Genomic DNA, 9,469 nt, shown 5'->3' on the forward strand with positions numbered 1-9,469 from the left:
AATCACCTACAATGTCTCATTGGAGTGTGCATATGCCAACAATCTCCCCCTTTGGCATTGATGGCAACACTCATGAGAAAATTCAAAAAGTGTATCCAAAACTTGTAATCCAAAAATTGTGTACCAAAAATATGTGAGCTCCCCCTAAGTAGATAAGTCTTTTGCTGATTATTTTCCCATACTACTACTCCCCCTTTGGCATCAATGACAAAGGGAGAGATTATTGGCATATGTACACTCCAATGAGACATTGTAACCTTCAATCACCTACAATGTCTCATTGGAGTGTGCATATGCCAACAGAGAAATCATGAATAGGTGTGTCAAGAAGGAATGGCTAGGCGGAATGGAAGCTTTATTAGGTTTGGCATGAGACATGGATGGCGTTGAAAGTGTGGATGGAGCATGGATTCATGTGAGTGAATTCACTCCTCCCTTGTGACCATTCTTTCTCTAGAGCACCACATTCGATAAAGAGGCCAGAAGAAGTGTAGCACAGGCTGGAATGTATGGTATTATGCAATACCTTGAGATGGTCGATGTCTGGCAAGCATGTGTGGAGATGGCAAAATGGGGACCTTGGTAAGAATATAGAGCACTTGTGCAATGAACGGTTCCTGCATGCACAAAATGATAGGGTCAACCTCGTGGAAGAGGAACAACTAAGAAGGGTCGTGTGCTACACTTCGGTGAAGGCTCCAGCAGGGAGACATAAATGAGCCAAGTTAGGAACATGGAAGTGCTGGATGTGGAAAAGGGCATGGTAACTGTTCACCTGAAGTAGCGAGATGGCACATACAACCTATTTTGAAGCAAGGACTATGTTTATTTTTTAAAATATTTTTGAATGTGTTATGTATGGACCGTTACATATACCGGCTTCGATGGTCTAGTTGGCTAGACGTGAAGGTTTATCTTTTAGAATGTAAACATTTTCAGAATTAATATAAAATATAGCTTTACCGGACAAAAATAAAAATTGTTGACACCAACTGATACTCTTATCTTCCCTATTTTGAAATTGTTGTTAACATTTCATTATATATGGTGAAAAAACAAGTGTTTTTGACTGTATGTGCATGAAATTGTTCTATAACATCAAACTCAAGCATTTCAATAAATATGACTACAAATAAAATTAAATTCTTATAGCATAATTGAGTTTCTATTCTGGCTTGGTAAGAAATTGGAGGATTTCAATATATACAGTGGAAAAAAATGGTAACCTTGTCTTCCTCTTCTATGCTCGACATTATCTCCCTCATTGGGTATCGACATAACCCAAAACTCTTCTCATCGATGATTTGAGTTATCCTGATGACTTAGTATTTCTACCTTTCAGTATTGCCTCATAGGAGTAAGTTATGCCGATGATACTGCCTTTGTCGTCTAGTCCATCGTGTATCAGAGTAGCATGGGATGACATTCTCCAATGACCTTGTTGGTCATTGAGTCGCAATGGGTAAAATGACTCGCATATTCCCATCACGGTCTCACAACCACTATTGATTTTCCTTGGACCTGACCATAGTTTAAAGTGCTTTTTCCTCTTCACACTTTCTGGGCCCACCATTCAGTCATTGATCCGCGAAGAGTAAAAGGACTCACAACACTTCATCGCAGTCTAGCAACAACCATTAGATTAAATCCTTACCACTCGAACTTTAACATCCCTTCATCACTTAATTGCCAGCGCTTAACTGCCAGTGCTGGATCTCTGCCCAGCCCTGCCACTAGCGGCTTGTCACTGAGTTGCGATGGGTATTAAACATGCAACTTCCCATTGTAGTATTACGACTGCCATTGGATCAAAATAGACCTGCCTGACTTTTAAGAACCCGATGCATACATTTGAAAAACCATACTTAGACTTAGGAAAATTAAAGTGATCCAACTTAAAAGATGAAACCCGCCTAGACTTAAAACTCAAATGATCCCTTTTCAACGACATAAAGACCCTTTCGATTAAGTGGAGAAAAAGGTAACAGACAAACATATTTTCTTTAGAGATAATAAGACATGAAGGCTTTTTATCAAATGTTCTCAAAATTATTAGACCCAAAATTCATAATTCATTGACAGATTGTTGCGGCAGTGCGAATTGACTAACACGCGTGTTAGTCGCACATTTTACAACGTTGATTTTGTAATAAATGGCTGTGATTGACTAACCTGTCGCTAACACGTTGTACGAAAGGTCCATTTTGGAGCTAGAATAGACGCAGCCGGGCTACTCTAGCTCCAAAAAAAATCTTCCATACAACATGATAGCGATGTGTTAGTCAATCCCAACTATTTATCACAAAATCCATGGTTTAAAATGTGCGACTAATGCGTGACTAACACGCGTGTTAGTCAAACTGCTCATGAACCTTTGCTCAGGCGAAGACCAATACAAATTTGTAAACACGCCTCAAACCTACATGAAAATAAATTACAAGCACCTCCTAAGAAATAAAATAACATACATGAAACCACTATGAAGGAACAATAGCAAGGTCAATCCATTTGGTACAGACTATTGCTACAAAAATGACAAAATTACAAGGTAAAATCTTGAAATTGTCTTCAAAATCTATTCAAATTTGCTCACAAATGTTCCAACCCAAGTAGAATCATTCTCAAAGCATTTTATATTCCATTTTTGTTATATTCAACTCTTCATCAGTTACCTAACCACCGATTTGCTAAAAAATTGCAAAGTTTCTCAAAAAGTTGCAAAACCTTGTCAAGCAACAATGACAACTTTTGCTCAAATGTGCATTTTTGCCTTTTATGCATTTTTACTTATACTGAACCTCCTAGCATGACTTCTTAACATTAAACTGACATGCCTAAATTCTGAATCAGGATTTACAAGTCGTTTTAGATCATAATGCAAATTTATGCCATTTTAGGCTTACAAGGGCTCATAGGCTAGATTTGAGAAAAGTAACAACCTAGGTGACAATCATCCTTCAAATGACTATAAAACACACATGTGGAGCTCTGAGTATTCCATTATTCAAACACCTAATCCAAAATATGGATCATCACCTCAAAATATCATAAATGCATAAAAAATGGTTAAAAGCTAGGTGCTCCTGCACCAATGGGTGTCCAACTTACCTATTTCAAGAACTTTGAAGATTCAACATTATACATTACTATTGGAATTAAATGTTAGACTATATAAACAAAAATTTAGAGATAGAATCATTTAATAGTATTTGGAAACCTTGGCAAATAGTTTCCTAATACCTCACTTGGTATGATGAATCTCCTTAGCATGGTCTTAATTTCCCTATCTCTTCCATTTGGTGGAACAAGCTATTTTAGTATAAGGAACACCCTTTATGTTGGTGAATGTGGATCAAGCATGGGAGCTTTGTTTTAGCTAGAGGTAGGCCATACCTTAGTGGAAGGATAAACCAGAGACCTCTATTTTTCATGCTCTTTGGTAGATTGGTATCAGGTCGGTTAGATAAAGTACGTACGACTAGGGACTTGACAAGTTCTCATAATAGTAAAGATATGTTGTTTGGATGAACCTTGATTGGAATTCGCGCCTGTTCTGGTCTCGAGACTTCTCTAGAAAGTCTGAAACTTTATATAAGGAATGGTTCAGATTGCAATCTTAAGCCTAGAAGTATTGATCTGAACCGATGGTTCATTATTTTGGTCTTAGTTGCCTGTGTAGAGAGGAATCGATCCAGGCCCAATGCAGCCGGCTATTTCAAGTAAACAATGTGCTCTAGAATGTTGTATGGCAGGTGGCTAATGGTATATTGGGTGCTAATCGACATTGGTGTGATGGGTTTGTTTATGAGGCTATCATTTTCCCTATGGTTGACATATTCGATTCAAAGGAAGCCACCATACAGAGGATCGATGAATTTGTCTACCCATCTGATGGACAGGCCCTAAGAAATACCATTCTAGAGTTGGATTCTAATTGTTAGGTAAGCACCCTTGACATCTATTTTAACCACACCATCTACATCTCCTCTGAATTAGAGGAGTCAGCCAGTGAAGACGAGGAAATTTCCCAAAAAAGGGTAGCACAGGAGAGGAGGATGAACTTCATCCAGGAGGCATGGGAGGTGTTTAGGGTAGGGGTGAGGAATGGGAATCTGGATCCCTTCTGCAGACTATTCAACATTGATGATAACTAGCTCTCGGTACCAGCGCTGTCAAAGTAATGGAGATTGGAGAGAACATGGTTGTCATACTCCAATACATTGGGAATTAGTTCTGTAGTTTAGCTACAATTTCCTGTTTTGCATTTGTCACTTGAAACTACACTTCTATGACCCTATTGTAGACAATAGGAATAATTTTGTAAAATTAGCAGTAGCACTATTCTAGGTACTTACCCACTATGCTATAAAACATCTTTTTATGGTAAATAGGAAAAAGTGTTAGCTGACACTATGTTAGAAATGGCTCACCATTGTAGGTGCATGGAGTTCCTTTGATGGTAATTTTGTAGCCAATATTTTGACGTTTAAAGATTTTATTTTCATCTACATGTACTGATGATGGATGGTGGACATTACAATTTGTAAAGAACCAATGCTTCTTACAATTCATGTTGCCAATTTTTTAACACAATGTCTGTTAAGTATTGATGTAGTCAAATACAAATTTTATGTCACATGAAGTATTGATCTATAGTTGTTAGTTTTTCCTTTTCTGTAGTTCAATATTGCTTCAATCTCTCTATTAGCTTCAAACTGTTATACAAAATCCTTGTACCAACTCTTCATATACAAATTTGATGGATTAGAAGCATTTACTCAACTAAAATCCTCCTATGATTTGCCTCGTGCAAACACCAATCTAACCGTTCTCTGTATTTAATAATGGCAGGTTTAGGGTTTTGCAATCAGATTTCACAGCGGCTAATCGGCATAACTTTTCTGATAATTCAATTATTTGGTGCCACCCATCCTTCAGTCGGCATATGTCTTACCGATCACTTTGCCTCCTAGCTTGGCTCTACTTGCACCTTTATATGACATCAACGTAGGTCATTCCGAGACACACTTCTTTTATTCCTCCATGGTGTTTTCAGTGTTTTGGATGTTGTTGGATGTTTTTCTTGATATCCTTAAATTTCCAAATTTTGGATTGATCCCTTTGAAAATATTTTAAAAAAAAACCTTTGCATCGCATTATTTCCAAATCACTTCTATTTGCCCATTACTTTTTTCACTTAAGTGGAAGGGTCACCATGTCATCAATAGGGGCCATTTTGAGTTCTAGGTTTGGGTGTGTTTTAATTAAATTTGAAATGTTTCATAGTTTCCTAAAGTCCTAAGTATTTTCCTTTATGCATGCATCGGATTCTTAAAGCCCGGTTAAGTTTCTTTTGATCTAATGGTTGTCGTGACACCACAATGGGAATTTGCGTGTTGAATATTCATCATGACCCAATGACAAGCCACTAGCGGCAGGGCCAATCAAACAGTTAATGGATACAGTTAATGGAGACAGCTAACGGTGACGGTTTAGTGGTGGCGTCTAAGTAATGAAGGACCTTAACGATCAAATGGTTAGCTCATGATCTAATGGTTGTTGCTAAAATACAATGGGAAGATGCTTGACCTTTACCCATCACAGATCAATGACAAAGAGCAGGCAAGTGACAAAATGATGGGCCCATTTTGAAGGCTAAAGTGATTAAAGGGAGCGCTAAATCCACATGATCTAACGATTGTCGGTAGATCGCGATAGGAAGATGCTCGACCTTTAATCATTGCAGATCAGCAACTAAAGGGAAAAATACTTAGAAGAATCCTTTTTGGTCCATTGGAGCCGAAATTAAAAATTTTAAAGAATTAATTGCAAAACTGCACGGCCCTATTGATGATAATTAATGCTCAGTTGTCGCTAAGGTGCCCCATAAGACATTGTTTTGAAATTCAAATTGAAAAACACTTTCAAGAGGATTATTAGAGAGTAGGTGTGTGGTTTCTGTGATTTCTCAGGCGACAAGTAAGTTTTTATGCGACTATTCTTTGCAATACCTATTTGTGTGACATTGTTTGGTGCTAGAAATTTAGAAGGGGTTATTTGAATAACAATTGAAGTGATGATAGCTTTAGATTGATAAGATGGCACCGCAAAGAGAATTTAAGGGAAAGATAAATTACCAAGAGAGGGCTATTTGTGATGACTTTCTACAACAATTCGTTCAATCCACAAATAGTGGAACCAAGATAAAGGAACTTGTGCCCAAATCTCCCCGCCTGCGGATTGGTGACGGTTTAAATGACAAGGGATGTTGGCTGAGAGATCCCCAAATAGGCATGAAAGGTTTAGGTGTGTTCAGGGTAGGGTTTGGCCAATGGAATACACTTGGTCCTATAAATAAAATATGGGAATTAGATGTTGGGAAACTAGGGGTCCCTAGAGTTTTCATGGATATTGATTTGTTGACCTAGATTGCAAAAAGTTATGACCCTATCACTAGGACTGTGAGGAATGTAAACGGGGGCCCCCTAATTGAAATTACTGATGATGAACTCAGAAGGGTTTTCCGACTGAATGAAGCCTCAAGTTATTTAGAACCCATTGAATTTGAAATGCTCAAGAAGGTCTATGATGCCCAAAAGGATTATCTTAGGAATGGTCCATTGAAGGAATTTTTTGCAAAGATAGGAGGATTAACATTGGTAGGCCCTAGCACAATGGAGCCTTTCCCTATGAATTTCTTCACTTTAAGGGCTAAGGGTGTATATTGGTCTCTATTTCAAATTTTCGGAGAAGATGGAGTGAATGCCATTTCTACTCATTGTATGCTTATGATGGCACAAATTTTGAACCTGTCCTTAGTAGTAGCATATGGTTTTCCACCTTATCTTGCAGATGTCATTCATGAGGGTTTAATTGGGATAAATAATGCTAAAGTGGATAGACCTTTTGGTTGGTATTCCATGTTGATGCATATGTTCTTGTTTAAAGGCATGGAATATTTTGGAAATGATACAGACCTACTAAGAGAAAGGGATGGTGAAGACATGCTAGTTCAGTTATGGACTGCAGATCTGTCTTGGGACAAAGAAGATGCTAGCTATTTGAAGTTTGATAGATGCTTTGCATCTAAGCTTAGAATTCTTCTATGTCAAGAGAACCCTAGGATCCCATAGGATCTCCTTGAATTCATCAGACCTAAGGAGTTTGTAGAGAGCATCAAGATTGTGCAAAATTGGGGTGACATAATCTTATATCCTGTTTCCACTATTTTGAGAGTAAATGGTTTCAAGGGAACCCCATATTTGCTCCCCTATCAGGTCCCTTTGAAGATTGGTATTGCTCATATTATGAGGCAAATTGGAGGCCTACAATAAGTAGAGCTGACAAATAAAGGAAGAGGGACAATCTTCCCAATAGTCACCATGGCACATCAATTTGTAGTCACCAAAGGTGGTTGGCTACATTTTGAGAAGCTCCTTCAACCATACAGATTGTCAATGGGAGTGGCTAGGTTTGTTGATCCTAAAGGCTTCTTCAATGGTATGTTTAGGAAGAAAGTCAGGTGTGAGGGCAGAATTCATCAATTTCACTTCCCTAAAGATCTAATAAGAAATTAATTTAATTTGGATGAGCAGGAAGTAAAAAAGGAAAATGGGTTGGCATACAAGAAGACCCTTGATTTTGTCCAATTTTTTGACAAGAATTATGATCCTTTGAAAATATTTCACCCATTTGAGGAGAGGATCAATTTTTTGATAGGATACTTTGAAGATGCAATGCAGACTCTGAATGAGAATAAGGATGTTGTAATGAAGGCAGACCCTGAGAAATCCAAGCTTGTCTTGACTAAGCATGTTTTGGCCAAAGTCATTCCCCCTGGAGAGTATGTAATGTATAATAAATTGTGATATAATGTGGTAATTCCTAGGAGGGATGAACCTTCTACATCAAAGGGAAAGAGGTGAATGGAGGGTGTCCTTCACTCACAAGCTTCCCCAAAAAGGAAGAGGTTGGAAAAAGAGGCATAGTCAAGTCAATCCCTATATTCTCCTTCCCAATCCCCATTATTTATAGGTGATGAGTAGGCAATTGTTGAGCAATTATTGCAATTAGGAAACTTAGGGGAGATTGCATGTACATATGGAGAATTGCAAGAAGGGATGCTAGAAGAGCCAATAGGTGCCAAAATGGACCTGACTGTTGAAGAATTTGCAGGTAGAGAACTGGATCCTATCATTAAGTAGGCCAGTGATGAATTTTTGGCTGATAACAGTTTTGTAAAGACAAGAGCCTTTCTGCAACTTTTTTGGTGAAGGCATATAAGGAAGTTTAAAGAAAGGTGTGAAAAGGGGAAAGTTGAACAACCCCATAAGTATACATCTAATTTTGAAGCAGGAATAAATTAAGAAATGGTGAAAGAGTTTGAAGTAATTACCCCCAAGGAAGGTAGAAAATTGATTGCAGATGCTGGAGTACTAATTCTCCCAGAATGGGACATAGACGATGCAATACTTTTTAATGCAGTAAGGAAGGAGACCAAGCCTTTAGAGGGGATGAATTATAGTAATGACCATGCAGCCTTTGTAATGTGGTCTCTTAAAAGAGAAGAAAATAAAAGGAGAGATTTCTCAGAATCTCATTACTCAGGAGGCATGATTGTGAAAAGAGTCAAAGACACAGGGGTAGTAGAAGCTGCTAGCACGACCTTAGATTCTGCTAAATTCGACATGGCAATGCCTAAAAAAGAGGCCAAGGAGAAAGCTGATCTCCATGGAAAATTAGAGGTAGTCCTAAAGGCTTATAATCAAGCAAAACTTGAGCTAGCTTCTAAAGATGACACTATTGCAGAGCTAAAGAGTAAATTGGAAGGACAACATCAAAGGGGTGAGTCTTCCCAACTGATGATTTCTTCTTCTCCTGCTAAGCCCCCTCCTTCCAGCCCAATTATTGAATTTCCTCCTTCTCCCATGACTCCTAGTTTCCAATCAGCTGAGAACATTCAGGATGAGATTGAGAGATTGAGGCAAGCTCAAACAATTTTTGCAGATAAGTATGAAGGAAAGATCAGGGGTGCTGTTTTGAAGTTTGTCAATAGTATTGGGTCAACAATTCTGCATATACATATGAAAAGGGTAATGAGTCTTTTAGATTCTTTGAAAGAAGAAAAGGCTACTTTGGAGCCAATTTTGGATAAATGGACCGCCAGAGAGGTGGATTTGAAGACTATATATTCTTTGTCCTAGGGAGAAGAAGGTGTTGATGTCATAATCATACCTACTTAAGAATTAGCAAATGAGTTGTCCAGATTTGTGGTAGAAGGAGTTAACATCGAAAGGAGGGCAAACTTTTACCGAAAGGAGTATGCAACTGAAAAAATTGAATTGTTTCCTAGAGGCTTTTTGAGTGCCAACAAGATAAAAGATAAAGAAGTATGGATTGAGGAGATGGGTCATAAATTGTGTCAGAGAATTAATAAAATTAAAAACATGGATGATACTACTTTATTTAT

This window comes from Cryptomeria japonica, chromosome 1 (assembly GCF_030272615.1).
Source record: "Cryptomeria japonica chromosome 1, Sugi_1.0, whole genome shotgun sequence".
NCBI lineage: Eukaryota > Viridiplantae > Streptophyta > Pinopsida > Cupressales > Cupressaceae > Cryptomeria > Cryptomeria japonica.